Source organism: Nyctereutes procyonoides, unplaced genomic scaffold, assembly GCF_905146905.1.
Source record: "Nyctereutes procyonoides isolate TBG_1078 unplaced genomic scaffold, NYPRO_anot_genome, whole genome shotgun sequence".
NCBI classification, from domain to species: domain Eukaryota; kingdom Metazoa; phylum Chordata; class Mammalia; order Carnivora; family Canidae; genus Nyctereutes; species Nyctereutes procyonoides.
Window position 1 is genome coordinate 69,852,321 of NW_026575125.1, and position 21,019 is coordinate 69,873,339.

General features: G+C 34.5%; 1 pseudogene; it reads left to right on the forward strand.

Annotated features, from left to right (window-relative positions):
• Positions 1–17,415: 17,415 nt before the first annotated feature.
• Positions 17,416–18,789, forward strand: LOC129517982 (60S ribosomal protein L12-like; annotated as a pseudogene).
• The last annotated feature ends 2,230 nt before the right edge of the window (positions 18,790–21,019 follow it).

Consider the following 21,019-nt stretch of genomic DNA (forward strand, 5'->3'; position numbering starts at 1 on the left):
TAGTCCTGGAGTCCCGGGGTTGAGTCCCACGTCGGGCTTCCTGCATGGAGCCTGCTTCTCTCTCTGCCTGTATCTCTGCCTCTCTCTCTCTCTCTCTCTCTCTCTCTCTCTCTCTCTCTCATGAATAAATAAATAAAATCTCTAAAAAAATCTGATTCAAGAAAACAAAGACACCTGATAGCAAGATATCAGGGTAAGAATTACTTTACATATGTTCTGAAGTGTGAAACACTGCAATCCTAGATTCTCTCTTAAAATATTACTACAAATAGCTATTAATTACAAGTTCTTTTTAACAGAGCTCATACTAACCAGATATACCTCAATATCCTCTTCATTAAACAGTCTTAGAAATACCCTAGTTTATGTGCTCCTTAATGCAAGTTTTTTCATAAGATTGTAGTCAATTTCTGTATTCCATTTTCATATGTGAGCATTATTTGAGACTATTTCCAACCAGGGGAAAAATTCATAATACACACTAAGATGAGCTCTCTACTTTGTTACATATTTATAGCTTATGAGATTAATACTCTGAACAGATCAGTGGCATAGCATCCATGTAAATACGGTGGGAATAAATTTTCAGATAAACATGTGCCTAGAGTTAGTAAATGATGATGCAAAAGTATTAAGACATGTTTCTTGTGGCACCTGGATGGTTTAGTTGATTAAGCAGCCCATTCTTGATTTTGGCTCAGGTCATGATCTCAGAGTCATGGATCAAGTCCAGCATCTGGCTCTGTGCTCAGCAGGGAGTCTGCTTGTTCTCTCTCTCCCTCTCTCTCTGGCCCTCCTCTAACCTCTCAAGTAAAAAAACAAATCTTTAAAAAACAGATTTATTTCATTCTGTGGTCTTTCTTTATAGTTCAAGTAGTATAGTCTGAATAGAATGGACTAGAAGACAATCTTTAAGAGCTAGCAAAATTTTATAATTATCAACAAATTTGAGATTAGTTCTCTTTATTATTAAAAATGAAAGTAAAGTACACTTATCTAGAATAAGGCTTCAATGTTTTTTATTTTTTTTCAATGTTTTTTAAATAAACAAAATTTGAGCATATTAGTTTTCTTTATCATTACAAATGAAGGTAAAGTACACTTACCTACAATAGGGCTTCAATGTTTTTTTAAATGTAATGAATTCTTCATTCTGTATGCTTTTGTGTTTGTAATGTATCCCTCAAATAAAACAGATGAAATAGGCATGATCTCTAGTACTCTGAAAGTCTAAATATAGCTTAATCTCTAATAGTTCAATACATTTAATGAATTTTATCTAAATTATTCCCAAAATCCAATCCTCAAACTTTCAAATTTATCCACTAAAAATAACACAATTTTCATGTGCTCATCCATTTAACACTTGTGCTATATTTATTTGGTCTTGATTCCACAAGTGTATGTCTTTTATGTTTTAATCATCCACTCCTCATTGACACACTACTGGATTCCTTTCTTGACAGTCTTAAAGAAATGTGTTGGGACGCCTGGGTGGCTCAGTGGTTGAGCACCTGCCTTCAGCTCAGAGCATGATCCTGGAGTCCCAGGATCGAGTACAACATCAGGCTCCCTGCATGCAGCCTGCTTCTCTCTCTGCCTACATCTCTGCCTCTCTCTCTGAGTCTCTCATGAATAAATAAAGTCTTTTAAAAAAAGGAAATGTGTTTACTTTAGGCATCCCAAAGTCTATTCTTTCTTTTAAACTAGTTCAGATGTAGAAAGAAATTGAGGATGGTTAACTAATGCAGTTTTCAGGTAAATTACAAGTAGTTCTTACCTCACGTATAGTGTTTTCTGTGGTTGGTCAGTGGCCATTACAAGATGAAAGAGCTCTGACTCATTTGGTCAAAAGAGGTTCTATATGGTTTATCCAACTGAGCAAAGAGAAACATGTGTCTGGGAGAAATGCAAAAGAGGAAAATATATAATTGTTTTCAATTGCTGGGCAGGTCTGGAGAGTTTGGAAATAAGAGTTGTTTCCAATCTATGAAGTTCAGGGTTTGTAACATGTGGGCATAAATTGTGACAATGTGAAACAACATTCCAAATATTTTGAAAGTGCTCAAGGAAGCATAATTAACTTCTTTCATGAACGGAAAAAATTTTCTTTTCTTCAAACTGGCAACCCAGTACAATTGATGGCATGTGAGGTTTAAATTATAGCATTAAGCAGGAGTCTATCTCCAACATGCACAATTGCTGTAGTTCACACTTGAGTGTAAAACTGGGAGAATATTATAGCCTTCCTGTATTGTAAATGCATATGTTTTTACATAATAAGAATTTATATTCATATGCATTCATATATTCATCCCTTAACACATTTCTGAGATTTTTTTTTAATTTGGGCACTTGCAAATGTAAAATGTTAGTGGGTGCCTGGATAAAGGAAAATTTTTTTGTTAGGAAAAAAACACTTTAATGATTTTAAAATGAAGTTTATTCTCCCTTTCAAAAATAAATGACACCCTATAGGTTACTTTAGTGAAGGAACAAGGACTTTCTAGAAAGGTCTTTCCTATTAAGCTAGTCAGTTGCATGGGACATTTCTAGTTTGTTTCTAACTCATAACTTATCCTGAACCTTGGCAGAAAAAAAATCACTATCACTATATATGCTATTTAAAAGAACAACCTTGGGATGCCTGGTGGCTCAGCGGTTGAGCGTCTGCCTTCCGCTGAGGGAGTGATGCCGGAGTTCCGCGATTGAGTCCCATGTTGGTATCCCTGCAAGGAGTCTGCTTCTCTCTCTGCCTGTGTCTCTGCTTCTCTGTGTGTGTGTGTGTGTCTTTCATGAATAAATAAATAAAATCTTTAAAAACATTAAAAAAATAAAAGAACAACCTTTATAGGTAGATATGATGAGAAAAAAGATGTGTTATATGGAGAGAGAGGAGTGTTCATAAAAATAGTAAAATGCTAGACACACTAGTGTTAAAATTTAATTGGCCATGATTTTGTTTTATTTAAATCCATTTACTTATTTTTACTATTTGTCGCTTAAGTCCATTCGCCACAACTTTATTTTGTAGATGTGTACCTATGTTTGTAAGTCAGATCGCCTGTAGTTTTCATTTCTTGTGCAATTATTGGTTAAAATAGTTCTAAAACTGAGTTGGAGATTTGAACTCATTTTCAAACTCCTGACAAGTTTGTATATTATAGTAATCTTTAATGTTTGAGTAAAATACTTAAAACCATGTCATTATTTTTGTTAATAATTATTATTGTGCTTATATGTAGAAGAATACATTATTTAAAATATTTGTTCAATACAGTATTTAAAAATTATGTTCAATTTCTTTACTAGTATATTCTGATTTTCTATGTCTTTTAGAATCACATACATCTCATTTTTGTTGCTTTCAACTTAGGTAGGGCCAAGAGCTTGTTTACAGTCCTTTTGTGGGTATTAAAAATCAAATCCTCTAGTTAGTATGATCTTTTTAAAAGTTTACTCCATGTTTATGCATCCCATGCCCATTCTACCTAGCCCATCGTACGTGGCTGGCAAAGTATTGCTTTGTGTACTTATCAATCTACCTTTTAGTTTCTTTTGGTACATAGGGATTTCCTTTTGTTTCTTGGAAGAACAGATATTTAAACACATATTTAAAATTTTGATTATCTTTTATCCAGTCTTCTTAGGTGTTTGTAGTATGAAAACTCCCATGTAGCTTAGTCTATCAAGGTTCCAGAATTGTTCTAACACTGTCTCAGTACTGTTCTTTCCTTGGCTCACTTTCCTGCCCTCAAGTCCTGAATCTGCTTTAGTGAAGGTCATCTGTGACCCCAATGGATTCTTTCTGTCCTCATATCCCTACAACATGATCTGGCATATAATCTGTACTCAGTGAATGCATGTGATGTGAATGAATCTTATTTAACATCATAGCATCATTTGCCACCTCTACCTTTCATGTATTTTTTTTTTTATTTCTTTGACTCTCTTAACAAAGTTAAGAGAAACCAGAGGGATTTCCTTTTACTTCTCTATATACTCCACCCTCTCAGATTTCCTCTTTTTAAATGTATCCAATTAAGTGTTATTCCTTCCCAAGTAATTATTCTCTTTCTTTGCAGCTAAACCCACTACATTCTCTTCAGTTTTCACCACATGTTGCTGGTTTTCAAGTCTTTATTTCCAACTCAGATTTCTTTCTTGACATTCAGACTAATATATAGAACTGTCTGGTAGGTGGATATCTAACAGGTAACTTAATCTCACACGATTTAAATTGAATAGAGAATTTCCCCTTTAGAATTTATTCTTCTTCCTGTATTTTCTATTTCATTTCTCTGAGGTAGGATTTTTTTGGTTAAATTTTTAATTTAAATTCAGTTTAGTTAACATATACTGTATTATTAGTTTCAGGGATAGAATTTAGTGATTCATCAGTTGCATATAACACCCAGTGCTCATCATAACAAGTGCCTTCCTTAATGCCCATTATTCAATTACCCCATCCCCCCACCCACTTCCCTTCCAGTAACCCTCAGTTTGTTTTCTATGATTAAGAGTATGATTTGCCTCCCTCTGTTTTCATCTTATTTTATTTTCATTTTCTTCCTCTTATATTCATCTGTTTTGTTTCTTAATTCCACATATGAATGAAATCATACGGTACTTGTATTTCTCTGACTGACTTACTTCACTTACTAGTTCTATCCATGTAATTGTGAATGGCAAGATTTCATTCTTTTGGATGACTGAGTGATATCTGTTGTATCATCTTTTATTAATTCTTTCCCTCACATTGCCTGCCAATCCAAACTGATCTCCAAATCCTGTGAATTATGTCTCTTAAACATCTCTCTAGTCTTTTTCTTTCTATTTCTATAACCGTTGCTTATTTAGATTCTTATCATTTTATACTTTTATTATGGAAATGTCCTCATCTCCAACCTCAGTTTTTTTTTTAATTTTTTTATTGGAGTTCAATTTGCCAACATATAGCATAATACCCAGTGCTCATCCAATCAAGTGCCCCCCTCAGTGCCCATCACCCAGTCACCCCCACCCCCCGCCCACCTCCCTTTCCACCACCACTTGTTCGGTTCCCAGAGTTAGGAGTCTGTCATGTTCTGTCTCCCTTTCTGATATTTATCATTTGAAACACTATTGTTGATTTTTAATTAAAAAAATTTAAATATATCTAATGAAACTGAAGTTCCCTAACAATATGAGGAATGGATTGAATCTGAAATATGTTTCAAACCCAACAGGCTGCCAAATTAAATGTTAAACTCTAAAAACCTGATACCTGGTAGACATCCAAATCCACTTACCTGTTTATTGAAATCCCTTGATACCATGAATCCTGTTTAACTGATCTCTATTTCATTTTCAAGAGGAGGTAGATTGCTGCTGTTTGTTTGTGACAATGAACTGCTCCATAACACATTCTAGTAAGCAAGTGCTATATACTGCTTTCCTTTCCAATCCTGAGCTCATATAGATGATGTGGGGAAAATTATTTTTTTTCTTTCATGCTTTTAGCCATTCTGTCAGATATGTTGTTTATAGAATTAGAGCTTTTTCCTTTCCTTTTCCACTTTACCTTTTCCTTTCTCTACAGATTTTGCTTTGACATAAAAAGGAGATATTAATGGAACACTCAGTTCTTTCCTTGCTCTTCCATTGGTCTTTGACAATTGTGTGCATAGTCTTCTTTCCAAGGACTTATAAGGACTTTACATGGTCTTCACTAATGAACTGTCACTAATGAACCTTTATACTCTTTCAGGATAGCAAATACATTTTTCATCACTCCTGAAACGTGGAACTTCTGACTCTGGAGGTTCTTATTGGCAAGGATAGCCTTTGTCTTCTTTCTCCATATACTGTCCAAAGTGTTGGCACTTGACAAGCAAATATGTGCTTATTTCGAGAAAATGAATTGGCTTTTCTCACCTAAGTAAATGACCTTGTTGTTTATAGCTGCTGTCTGGATTCTATTGTTTTTAATTTTTTAAGTTAAAAAAGTCTTCTTTATAGTTAAATCTACTTGAGTTTTCATTCTCCTACTGCTTTCTACTTCCTACTAGGAATAAATGGCTGTTTTCTAACATCAAATTATTCTGGACACATTTTTTAGTAATATTTGTGGAATTCTAAATATCTCCTGATTGTCAAATATGTGCATAATTCCCCAGCCTATATCCAAACTATGAAGGAAAAATGTATTGGACTAGTTCTCACAATAAATTAAAATATACATATTGTGAGAGAAAAAGAGTAATGAATTTTAAAAATAGCATCCAATCTTGAGGGAATCATGTTTTATAAATATAATAACCAAATATTACAAATATTATTTATCATTTTGTTGTTTTGATTTATTTGTTTTCAGGGCTTTGAACATTAGAATCAGCTTTAAAAAGTTAGAGTAAGTCTTTTAAAACTGTTTTCAAAATCACCCCAGGAAAGGTGTTGAGTCACAGAGAACACATTTTTTCACCTTTTTGTGAATCAGGATAAGTCAGCTTGACTGATTCACTGTCTGACCACTGGACAAGGTATAAATCATGTAGGAAAATGTCAGTTGAAATGTTAGTGCACTTTAAAGTCATCCATTCAATTTTCAGTGTGTGTCTATATCATCTTCAAAAATCCTCAGCATTAAAACGCAGGTGTAAAGCAACGAACATGTAGTCTTCATTATCTCTCTTTATATTCAGACCTATGTCAGAACGAGTATGGTTAAAAAATAATGCATGAAATAATGCAATGAAATTTTTGCTATATCTGTTTATCAGATGGAAATCAATTTAACAAACATTGAACTCCTTGCCTACTTCACTCTAAAACAAATAAATAAAAGCCAAAAGAATTTAAACAAAGAAGAACCACAAGGAATCTATAGACAGTGGCAAAAAAAAAAAAAGTTGTAACTAACATATAAAAATAATGTCAGTTACTAGGATGGTTATTTTTTCCCCATAAGAAGAGCTCAGGTACTGTATTAATCATGTTTTGGCACCAAATCAGAAGACAGTTTCCTAAACATTTGCCCTATCATCAAGAGATTTCCATTTCAACAATATGTTATCAGACTATATTTAGCCAGTGATGTCCATACTGTATGGAAAGCAGGTTAACAACAGAGTCTGAAATACTTATTTTAAATTTCTAAAATCAACTCTGAATTTGAAAGTTTTATAAAGTAAATACAAAAAAATATGAGGCAGAAATTTGTATAGATGATAATTAATAGCCAAATAAAGTAATAACTCAATGTGGTAAAAAATGGTGATTATTATAGCTAACATTATAGAAAATTAAATGTGTGGTGCTACCAAACATTTCCCACCAAAGAAAATTTAAGGAGAAATTATAATAATTTTCCAAGCATTTGCTGAACTGTTGCATACAATATACTATGCACCGTTAAGTGTCATTAAAATGTATTAGTTCAAAGTCCTTAGGGTTTTACAAATTTTCCAATTTTAAAATACATTAAAGTAACAATATAAACCAATTATAAAATACCTATTATTTTAAAGCAATTAAGGTAGAAAATCTACTTCTGTAAAGACAAGAAATGAAGTACTTGGCATCCATTAATTATTGCCACTACTTGAACGCAACCTCCAACAGGAGAGGGCCTTAATGCATTTACCACTGTATCCTCAATATCTAGGAGAGAACCTGGCCTACCAGAAGCACACAACCAATATGTGCTGAATTAAGGCATACATCTAGAGTTGATAACCAAATTAAATGTCTTATGACTGAACTCTGAAACAGATCAGTGTAAAAGGAAATACTTTGAATAAACTGAATGAAAATCATTGTGATTTACAAATGCTTCACAAAGAACTAGATTTCCAAACCCATATTTATAAGATTCTTATGCTTTATACACAAACTACTAAAAAGATGGTTGTCTGTATTAGTTTGCCAAGTCTTCTATAACAAAGTACAACAAACTAGGTGGCTTAAACAACAGAAACTTATTTTATCAAAGTTCTGGAGGCTAAAAGTCCAAGATCAAGGTGTCAATAGGGTTGGTTTCTCCTAAGTCTCTCTCCTTGCCTTGTTGATTGTCTTCTTCCTGTGTCTTCACATGGTTATCTGTCCATACATGCTTCTGTCCTAATTTCCTCTTCTTATAAGGACATCAATCATACTAGATTAGGGAACTCGTTAATGCCTTTATTTTAACTTAATTATCTATTTAAAGGCCATATATCCAAATGTAGTCACATTCTGAGACACTGAGGGTTAAGATTTCAACATCTAAATTTAGAAGGGGAAAGATATTCTTCAGCTTATAATGCGGCATGACACAAAAGATGGAGTAGGGTTACAAGACAAATGAACAATGTATAAAAATCATAAAATATAATTTAAATTGTGAATCACTTGCTCAATTTTTAATGGCCACAAAGATAAATGGAAAGATAACAAAGGCAATGTACAATGACAAAGTAGCAGAATAAATTATACTCACAAATGTTGAAGTGACTTGAGGGAAAAAAAAGACATGTACCATAGGTATCAGGGAATGTTTCTTGAAGTAAGAATCTTTTGTTGTTTGTTTTTTAGGTCAATAGTTCCTTAATAAGGGCTCCAAAGTTCTCAAAATGTTAATATTTCTACAGGAAATTATTAACTTATTTCTTCTCAACCAAAACAAATCTATTAAACTGTTTATTCCCATGGAGTTATATCTACAATAAATAATCTAGCAGATGGCTAATACACTGGCAACTCATGGTAGTATATTAAGATTTTAAGGAATTAGATGGGTCTTTTTTGGATCCTCATAGAATTTGGTACAGAATCGCATACACCAAAAGAACCTTATTATAAAGTTGTGTGATAGTGATACTCTAGTGTCTGAAGTAAGTAGATAATAAATGTAAGAGGACAAAAAGTTTATATATAATGAAAAAATAAAATTCCTGATTTTACACACTAAAAGCCAAAAAACTATATCATTTTCTAATTTTTATTAAATTAGATGAGGGTGAAGTTGGAGCCTTTAGCTGGCTTAGCTTGGTCATGTCAATTTCAGAAAAAGTGCTTTATATTTATACTAATTTAATTCCGCTATAATACATAATAACAATAACTATTTGTTAGATTTCCTTCTGTTAAATTATTGTTATAGAAAGGATAAAGGTGCTCCAAAGGTCTGATGTCAACTAAACATGAAGGTTCAGGTAGTTTTCTGAACAAAAAATAAACACATTCTGAAGATAAAGAGTAGTCAGATAGTAAATAGACAAAATGTCTTATTTTGATTCATAAAAAGGTAAAAAGGTGTGTTTCTGTTGATCTACACCTTCTCTTAGGTGATTTTGGAAACAGTTTTCAAATACTGTTGTGATCTTTTTAGACTGAGTCTAAAATAGAAAATTTTAAATCAAGGAATCACAGACTCTGGTGAATACTGTTTAATTGGTTTATCTTAAATATCAATGGCCAAATCCTTCTTAGTCCTACCATGTTCCTAAACAAGATGTTAATCAAGTACTAGATTTTTTTTCTGAAGTCAAAATATGAAGCCTGAAAACCAAATTATCTGTGTTATTTCAAATACTGAAAACATTATGATCTTTAGGGATGCCACTCTTCCATACATTTCCTCAAATGATAACTTTGGGGTCTAAATCTATGATCATGCTTCTGGACTGATCCAGTGAAGAATAATTGACTCTTGCATTTGAAGTATAAAGCATTTTATTTTCTTCACTGGAATACCTAGAAACCTTTGGAGCTTCAAACATCAACTTCTTGGACTGAGGGGTGGAAAAGAAATTAGGAAGCTTCTGTTTTAAAAGTCAGGTTAAACTACTTAATTTGGAAAGCCAATAAGATGAGTCAATAAGGTGAATGAGAATAAATTCTTCCTACCACTTGTAGGAGGCCTTGCCTTTTGAGCTCTTTTTAAGAATCTAGATTTAATCTCTAATTATATACCTCAGGGAATTTAGAGCCAAAATAATTCTGAGTCCAAACAAATGCAAGCTGTCGTGGTGGGGCATGAAGTCAGGCTTGTCACAAGAACTTGGGTTTGCAACATTAAAAAAAAAAAAAAAGATTTCCGGGGAAGTAACTTAATAGGCTCTAATCCTCGATTAAACCTCAGTTCAGTAAATCATCTTTACACCCTCTGGCTGCTTAAACTAAGGTCAATCTAAAATAATAAAAGCAGAAACTACACTAAAATAACATTTATTCATTAATCAGTTTGTTAGTTGGTAATGTTGAGACTTGTATTGAATAGAACATAAAACCAGTAAGATTTAATGGGAAGATGTAAGAGGGATGTGTTACATAAAAGTCTGGAGACATTAGAGTCCTCTTTTCACCTCCATCTCCCTCACATTCCACGGCTTATTCATCGGGAAATGTTGTTGTTCCATATTCAAAATATACCTGGAGTTTGACCACTTTTATCACATCCACAGCTACTACCCTGCTCCTTGCCCTCACCATCCCCACCAGCAATAGCCTCCCAACTAGTATTGCTGCTTCCCTTCTTATTTCTCTGTAGTCTATTTTATATTTTTATATTTTTTATTGGAGTTCAATTCGCCAACATATAGTATAACACCCAGTGCTCATCTCCTCAAGTGCCCCCCTCAGTGCCCTCACCCAGCCACCCCATCGCCTGACCCACCTCCCCTTCCACTACCCCTTGTTCATTTCCCAGAGTTAGGAGTCTCTCATGTTCTGTCACCCTCTCTGATTTTTCCTACTCATTTTCTTTCCTTTCCCCTATAATCCCTTTCATTCTTTTTAAAATTCCCCGTATGAGTGAAACCATATGATGATTGTCCTTCTCTGACTGATTTATTTCATTCAGCATAATACCCTCCAGTTCCATCCACGTTGAAGCAAATGATGGGTTTTAAATTAAGAAACCAAAATGATCTTTTAAAAGTGAAAATCAGATCATACCAGTCTTCTGTGCCAAAGTGTTCACAACAGCCAATGAGGTCCTATATAATTTAGTCCTCATGATCTCTCTGACCTATTATATTATTCCCCCACTTATTATTGCAGCTCCAGTCACACTGGCCTCTTTGCTATCCTTTGAACATGCCAGGCATGTTATATATCCTTAGGGGCTTGTTTCTTCTGCCCAGAGTTTTCTTCACTCAATATCTATTTGTCTAATTCATTCACTTTCTTCAAATCTTTGCTCAATGTTATTTCTCTGTGAAACATTACTTGATTGCTGCAAACCCCACCCTGCCTTGGTTCTTGTAACCTTCCTTATTCTACTTTACTTTTTTTCTTGACAGTGCTTATCATTTTCTATATACTATATATTTTCCTCATTTATTTTATTTTTTTGTCTCCCCCTACTAGAACATAACCGCCTCAAGGACAACAATCTTAGTCCGTTTTACCTCAAACAGTATCTACCAAAGAGTAAGCACTCAACAAATGTTGAATGGCTGACTGAAGGGAAAAGTAGATGATGCTGATGGAGATGGTAACTCTGTGTGATACGAGGAAGGTTCTGAGAAAACATGAAGCCATTGGATCACACACACCTGTAAGATGTGTAGTATACTCATTTTACAGAATGACCCAGAGATTGAATATTTGTCTGAGGTCACACAGTTAATAGTGCCAGAGCTGAACTTTCACATATGTCAGTAGGACTCCAGGTCAGATGTTAGATTCACTAACCACTGCTTAGAAATTTGGAGGGTCCAGAAAGGAGGCAATGCCTCAGAAATCCTTGAATAGGAGCTTTACTTGACCTTGTTCTGCCTTAATTAAATTCTTTGTGGTAACTGAAAGTTGAGACACCGGCTCAAAGCAATTTCTTGAAGTTCCAAATAGAATTCAGACCTAGGGTATCATGCCAAGATCTATCTTTCAGGGAAAGGAGTCCTCAGCACACCCCTAATGGAACTTGAAGTTCTTTAAGACTCGACAAGTTAGAATACATTTCCATGGAAATAGGTATCACTTCATGTCTGTACCCACTGTTATTTTGTGATTTATTGTTAAATGTGACTTCATGAGATTGGGCCCACTCAAATTATGTTATAGCTGTGGGAGCCAGTGTTTTTCTTTCCCTATTTAATGGTCCTGCCCAATCAAGGATTTTCATGCAATCTCCAACAACATTCCAATGTCACAATCATCTCCACAACCTTTCTGAGCAAAGGGTGTTGGTGAGCTCTAACAAATGTGATAGAACTCTCAGAAATACATGGACTATTACAGAGATACTTAATTTGTGGAACATGAGTCATGATTCTGTTTGTTGGGATAAACAATTGTGATGAAACAAAAAATCATGTTTCTCATTGAAGTGTATAAAGGAAAACAAAATTAAAAGATAGTTTTATCTTTTGCTGTATACCAAGTCATCCTGAAACTTAGTGACTTAGAACAAAAATTATTTATTGGCTCACACTTTTGTGGGTCAAAAATACATACACCTAATGCATTGAAAGACATTCCTTACAAGCGTTAAGTATCTATTGAACAGCCCAACCTTCTGTCAGAGCATTTAGGTAAGATATAAATTGAAGGAGAAGGTGAATACTACATTTTGTTATTTCTCCTCATGTGGTCATTCATCCTCAATATGGCTTGCCTAGGCTTCTTCACATAGCAGTGGTAGGGTTCTTAGAGAACAAGAGTGGAAGATGCAAATTTTCTTGAGGACTAGGCTCAGAACTCACTTTGACTTCTGTGACGTAATCAGAGCAAGTCACAAGGCCAACTTATATTCATAAGGTGGGGAAATAGACTCCACCTTTTAAAGAGAAGAGCCAAAAACATTTGCCATGTTAATCTATGAAATATATCTACTTCTTAGACATCAGAGATAATAACTTAAAATCAGATCAGGCAGGAATTGAAATGTTATATTAAGAAACTTAGGGATCCCTGGGTGGCGCAGCGGTTTAGCGCCTGCCTTTGGCCCAGGGCGCGATCCTGGAGACCCGGGATCGAATCCCACGTCGGGCTCCCAGTGCATGGAGCCTGCTTCTCCCTCTGCCTGTGTCTCTGCCTCTGTCTCTCTCTCTCTGTGTGACTATCATAAATAAATAAAAATTAAAAAAAAGAAACTTAAACTTTACCCTGAGGTGAAAGGGGAAATACTGGAAGGTTTTGAGTGGAGAAATTGATATGATTAAATGTATGTGTTAGAAATATCACATTGACTAAAGAATGGAGAATGAATTAGAATAAATTCAAGAACAAGTGTGAAGGCAGTAGTACTGTTTAGAATCATATTATGATGGTCTATGCAAGAGGTGGCTTGATCCAGTGTACAGGCTATGAGATGAAGGAAATATACAAATTGAATATATATATATATATATATATATATATATATATATTCAATAGATAAGAACCATTAGGATCCTTGTGAAGATGGCAGTGAACATAAGTGAGTAAAGGAATCAAATAATAATGATGGAACTTAAAATATGAATTTGAGGTTATAACTTTAGCTTGTTTGCATTTTGATTTTTTCAGGCCCTATACTAATATTTAAACTTGTATGGATGATTTCCTATTATTAAACAACATTATCTTTGAAGTTGTTCAATTATAATATTTATATTATTAGTTAATGTGTCACTAATATAGCAGAGTGCTTAAATATAATCTTATTCTATAACACAGATAATGTACATTTCTTCTTGACTATTTAGAAGCAGAAAATAGGTATGTGTTCTACCTGCTAGTATTTTGAGTTAAATAGAATATCCAGGTCTTCATAATGAGCCAACAAGAACAACTAGAATTTTTCTAAAATGAAACCAACATTCCTCTGAAGTTTAGATTTCTCAAGAAATTAACAATGTTCATTAATAAAATTAAGCATTTCTATTTTCTGTGGTTGTTACAATTAACATTCTGTACCCTGTTACACTCCTCACAAAGTAGACTTAGGTTTTACAACCAATACAGTACTGTTCCATTCAGGATCACTAACTTCATACCTTTTAATAGTTGTAGTGTGGTGTTCTGCATGATGGTTTGGTTGCTAATTGGCTTCTTACAAGGTTTTCTGCTGAGGTATAGTTTCAGGAGATAGCACTAGTTTATTCTAAAACCAGAGGATGACATCTTACTCTCCTTGAGGTCTTTTTTCCTCCCTTCTGTGCTTCATCTTTGCCCAAGGGGAAAACCTGCATAAATGGAAACACTTCCCATGAATTATATATCCATTGAACAGCCCTACCTTCTGTCAGAGCATTTAGGTAAGATATAAACCAAAGAACAAAGTGAATACTGTATTTTGTTATGCAATTACCATCTAATTTTCACATAGACTTTCAAGTCTAAGTGATATTCGTATCACTTTTGCTTTTATTTACATTTATCATTATAAAAGGAAAGTAAGGGTTTTAAGATGTTGGTTTCAGAGAGGGAAGAGTTGTTGTGAAGTCTTATTACCTTTATATGTGCTAATATAGCAAACACATTCCTCCATCTAGCAATAAGAAATACAAAAGTAATATCTGTTAAAGTTGAGTTGAGACTGAAGTTTCACCTTCAAATAAAATTTTTATCTCATCTTAAACTTGAAATAAATCTTAGTAATACCCTCCATCCCTACAACAAATTAGCTCACATTAGAAAGCCAACTAAATATAAAACAGCTGTGTGCACATCATTCTGCTTGATTGTACATTTCAGTTCATAATATGAGTAGCCTTGTATGCAAGCTGAATAATCCATACCCAAAGGGTATTTTGGTTGGTAGCTGATAGATTTATATTAATTGAGAAAGTTTGAGAAGTAGCTCCCCCAACTACAGTAATGAGAAACAACCATAATGTTGCGCATCACTGATTACTTAGCTACAAAGGAAATATTACTTCCCAAACCTGATTTACCCTGATACTAAAATGTATGTTTATTTCAAATGGACAAATTAAGGAGTACTGGTTTTCAGGATAAGACTGCAAATTATTTCTTTGAGGATCAGAGAGGAATATTTCCAAATGCAAGTTTAGTTCAAAAGTGAACTGATATCATTTCTGAGCTGTCATTTAGATTTCACTTGCTTGTAATTTAGAAGTCTATTTTACTTAATTTTAATTCTTGATTTTAGCAGTGACATTACACTTATAAAAGCAGGTTGGAAGAGGGGTGGCTTAACAGAGCAGAGTTATCATACCTTTTACAACTATAGCACCTATCACAGTGTTTGGTATATAGTTGGTGCCCAGTAAATGTTCATTTTTATTGATGGATGACTACATCAGTGTCAAAAGAGACTGGGATTTACAAAATGCATGATAAATTTGAAAAAAATGGTTACATCTAACAGAAGAATTCTACAGATAAAGTATGGGGTAGTTTAAAAAGAAATCCAAATTGAAAATCAGGACAAGGCAATGCTTTAATAGTTAAATGATCTTGGCCAAGTTAAGTAACCTCTTTGTGCCTCAGCTTTCTCATCTTTGAAATAAAGCTGTCTATACATGAAAGGTTCTTAAAATAATATCTGACATATGTAATCATTAAATTGATATCAGTTATTGTTATGATAGTAATGAATATATATTTCATTCTAAACTCTTTTATTAATCAGAGTCTAACCAGAAAACAGAAACAACTATAAGTACCTAAAGCAAAGGGAATTTAATGTAGAAAATTTTTACACAGGTTATGAAAGATTTCTAAGAGGCTAACAAGGAATGATGAAGCAATTGAGAAAATAACAAAAGCAGAATTTTGCTACAGGACTGGACTCTAAGGTCAAAGGTAGAAGCAGATGTAACTAGAACTAGAATCTAGAGGTCAGAGACACTTAGGGGAATCTAGAACCATGGCAGGTTTCTATAAAGGGAACTGGAATCATGGACACCAAAAAAGAGGGAAATAAATACTATGGCTTTGCCTTGCTGTTCTCCATTATCTAATCAGTGACTTCCATTGTTCAAACCCATATAAAAGCTAGTTTACAAAAGAAACTTGGAAATGCCACCTATAGGGGTCAGTATCTCATGATACAGAGTAGAGCAGGGGAAGTATGAGAAATGGATTTGAGAGCCGATAGACAAAGGACTTGTACAATCCCACATTGGTTGTTTCCTTGAATTATTACTCTACAAGTCTCTCTCACTAGACTATAAATATCTTTGACAATACAGTCTGGGTTTCATTCTTTTTTGAGCTCCTGACCCCCTTCTCCTGTCAATATTGTGCTTTGCACATCACAGGTGTTTGTTTATAAGTACTGATGAAAATTTTTCACATAGATATGAATCTCTTAACTTCTAGTACATAGTTACTTTTCTCCTATGTGAACAGAGGATATTTATCAATTATGTCTGCTTTTCTTATGCAAGATATGCCTTTTTATGGAGATGCAAAGCTGACTGCATAATACCATAGCTGCATGTCTGCACTGATTAAGAATTAGCAATATATGCAGACTGGCTGCTTGAAGCCCTGTGTTTAGAAATCCTACTTATTTGTTGAATTCTCTAATTTACTCAGGGGGTGGGGGAAGGCTCCTTTACTTCTGAAATAAAGCAAAAGAATAACATAATTGGTATGTCTAGTATAGAAATCAAATGCAGTAGCTTTCACTCTTGTCATTTTTAAAAAAAAAATTCTTTTTTTTATTGGAGTTCAATTTGCCAACATATAGCATAACACCCAGTGCCCATCCCATCAAGTGCCCCCCTCAGTGCCCATCACCCAGTCACCCCCACTCCCCACCCACCTCCCCTTCCACCACCCCTTGTTCGTTTCCCAGAGTTAGGAGTCTCTCATGTTCTGTCTCCCTTTCTGATATTTCCCACTCATTTTTCTCCTTTCCTCTTTATTCCCTTTCACTATTTTTTATATTCCCCAAATGAATGAGACCATATAATGCTTGTCCTTCTCCGATTGACTTGTTTCACTCAGCATAATACCCTCCAGTTCCATCCACGTCAAAGCAAATGGTGGGTATCTGTCGTTTCTAATGGCTGAGTAATATTCCATTGTATACATAAACCACATCTTCTTTATCCATTCGTCTTTCAATGGACACCGAGGCTCCTTCCACAGTTTGGCTATTGTGGACATTGCTGCTAGAAACATCGGGGTGCAGGTGTCCCGGCGTTTCACTGCATCTGTATCTTTGGGGTAAATCCCCAGCAGTGCAATTGCTAGGTCGTAGGGCAGATCTATTTTTAACTCTTTGAGGAACCTCCACACAGTTTTCCAGAGTGGCTGCACCAGTTCACATTCCCACCAACAGTGCAAGAGAGTTCCCCTTTCTCCACATCCTCTCCAGCACACACTTGTCATTTTACCAACAGTAAGAAATACTTTTTATATTGTGACCCCATACACACAGACACACAGACACACAATTGAAACAGATGTTTGAAAATGTGCCATATAATTTATTCCAAATTGTTTTTAAAATACTGGTTAAACCCATCAAATTGATTTCACAACGCATCAATGTGTTACAATCCACAGTTCACAAAACACAAGTCTAATAGGATTATGCCCTTGGCAGAGATTGGAAGTTCATGCCATCTTAAGTTCCAAGCCTCTCCCTTGGTAGAGGTAATAAAAGAGGGCAGAACTTTGTCCATCTATAGGTGGAGCCTGAAGACCCTGAGTCCCAAGACCTAGAGTAAGGGCAACAGCCCCACCCTCACCCTTCCACCTCTTCCTTGCCTACTGTCTGCCTCAGTCACCAGCTCTAAGCAATTTGGGCAAGTGAAGATTTTGTCTGTAAGGTAGAGGGGATAAAACACTGAACATAACATTTAATTATGTTTTAGACATTACATTTCTTAGTGTTTAAATTCCTTTAACCAGTCTCTGTGGAGACTAAAATTTTCTTTTTGTGATTCACACAGCAAATCATCATCTGGCCCAGACTGGGGAAGTATTCTTTATTCTGTCAGATCCTAAAGTGAAAAGTAAAGAGACTAACTAGAAGTCATAGTGGAAAATATGTTCAATTCAATTTGGCAATCTATTATTGAAAAACAAGAAGGATATCATTATGGTGGAATCAAGGACTCTTCCCTTTTGAATATCACCTCAGTTTCTGATGGTTCACAAAATTACATTTTTAAGTTCTGTTTTCTCACAAACTTCAGAATTTTTATCAAGCTGTATGAAAACAAAATGTTTTTGCTCCCTCAACACAGCTGGCAGATCTGAAGTATTGTACATAGCTTGCCAAATGTCAAAAGATTACATAAAGCATAATGCATTTTATATGGCTTTAAAATAAGAGTATTCCTTTTGGCTTTTGGCTTAGAAGAGGCAAAGGTGCAACTGTCTTCCATCATCCCAATTTTAGGATATTCTGACACTAGCCATCTCCATCCTATCACCTAAAATCAATCCAAACAAGATCAAAGTCACATACCTGAGGTGCACCCTTGGGGAAGTTGGTGCCACATCTGCCCTGGCCCCAAAGATCGGCCTGTTGGGTCTGTCTCCAAAAAAGATTGGTGATGACATTGCCAAGGCAACCAGTGATTGGAAGGGTCTAAAGATTACAGTGAAACTGACCATTCAGAACAGAACAGGTACCAGATTGAAGTGGTACCTTCTGCCTCTACTATGATTATGAAATCCCTCAAGGAACTGCCAAGAGACAGAAAAGAGCAGAAAAATATTAAGCACAGTGGAAATGTCACTTTTTATGAGATTGTCAATATTGCCCAACATATGTGGCATCAGTGTTTAGCCAGATAACTCTTTGGAATCATTAAAGAGATCCTGGAGACTGCTCAGTCTGTGGGCTGCTATGTTGGTGGCTGCCACCCTCATGACATCAATAGTGGTGCAGTGGAATGTTCAGCTAGTTAAGAACCACAAAGGAGAATATTCCAATAAAGGATCATTTGACAAAAAATAAAATAAAATACTCAATTAAATAAAGAAATAAAAATATTTAGGAAATATGAATGTAACTCCATGCTATAGAATCTTTTAGAAACTTCATCATGAATTCTCGGGTAAATTCTGTAATCGATTTTTAGTGCTGGAGCACAATTATCCCCTGCTCATTGTCATCCCAGTTCGTATAACAAATATACTCATCCTAACCAGTCTGGGATGGTATATAATTCACAATAGACAAATTTATCACATAGGCACATGTCCACTACTTCAGTGACCTTTATCCGAATATAAAATTTGACTTACTGTCTTCAAGACAAAGTCAACTCCTGAAATAGCTATCTATGCTTATGGAAAGAAAAAAAAAGGCATTTAGATAAGCTTAAAAATATTTCTGTCTTTGGAATATAATCAAAAGATACCTGAGAAATAAAATGGATATCCATGGGTAGTAGCACTATATAGTTGGGGTCTGGAGTTTGGTTCTAATTCTGGCTCTGTCATTTAAACAGATACATTGGGAAAATTACTTCACTAATCCTCATTTTCCTTATCATGTAAAATGAGGCTAATAAGAGCGTAACTCACAGAGCTATTGCAAGATTAAATGAGATTATATTTGGAACAGGACTTAGATCAATGCTTGGAACATAGAACACCTGTCAATAGAAAGTATCAATGATAATAAATAGCCATGCTATAATTAGAATAATGATTATTATTAACATATACTTAATTTCTCCTGGCTCAGCCTTGAGTTTTTTGTCTCATCATATGATTGTTGGTAGCCCATGACTCTGCTAGAAATTTGATAAGCCAATGGAATTTTACTAAGAATGAAGCACATACTCATATTTATATAAGATGGAGGTAGAACTACTTCATTCATAGAGATGTACCCTAAAAATCACCAAATAACTGGCCACATTTTGAAAGTAGCTTTACAGTGCAGCTGAATAACAAAGAATTGATGCATCCATTTTAATCTCTATCCATCCTTTCTTGACAGGATCAGTTATCCAGTGCCATTCTCTGTCTACCCTGTCACATCAGGACCTGTAGAATATGAGTACACAGTTCTTATTGGAAAAGCCCAGTGGTGATAATGCTGAAGTGCCATATGTGAAGATGATATAAAATCAAATTAAGATAGAACAAAACAAACGGTGATTGTCACCTCATGCAATGCAGTAAATGCAATGACCTTTTAAATCTGTAAATTAGTCCCTGAACTCTCGCACTAGGCAGATTAGATAAATTTTCTTATTAAGAAAGCAGGATCCAAGTTTTTGTTGACCCAAACACAGAAGTGTGCTTCTAGACTCATGTTGCAATTCAACATTACAGGGAATGAAATTCAAGTAACAACTCTTCAAAGGATGGTAACTAAATAATATTTGCTATTCTATGTGCTCACACATATGAGCAAACTGAAATAACCTGAAAGTAGCAACAAAGGGTCTTACCTGAAAAATCACTTATGGTAGTTTTGAGAACAGAAAACTGTATCTTGATATGGGACAGTTTCCATCAAATACAGCTGTCATTCTATATGTATGTGAGTGCATAGATATACTCACAAGGGACATTCTATCTCTGTGTTGGGAACACAGTTATTGGAGGGAAACATTAAAACCATATGATTGCCTCACATTCTTCTGGCATTGTAGTTCTTGATGTAGAATAAATCTTACTATTACCGCAAAATTCTTTTGCTTTGAGTTAAGCAGATCATTTGAAGGAACTAAAAATTGTATTTTATGTGACTTTCAGAATATCCTAAATTTGGACATGACTTAAAACTTTATATGAATGAAAATCATTTATATTTTCTACATCAGTACCCAAATTGTGATTCTTTATGTTTAACAGCTGAAAAGTAGGTAGGAAGTTAAAAGGTGTGTCAAATAGATTCATAATGAAAATGATTAACTATTACTAAAAATAATAAATTATTCGATGTCATCCCTCGTATAGACATCACAACTGCCCTGATAATACAGCACTTTTGAAAAAAAAAGTACTGTAGTGATAATAAACAACAAAATAGTTTGGTAATTTATTAAGTGGTAAATTCTAGCATATAAATGTAACAAGTAATTTTCTGCTTACAAAAGATTTGTATAATGTCTTTTCAAATTATAATATTTACATTTTATAATTATCAAGGTACTAATTTTCCATATATAATATAAAG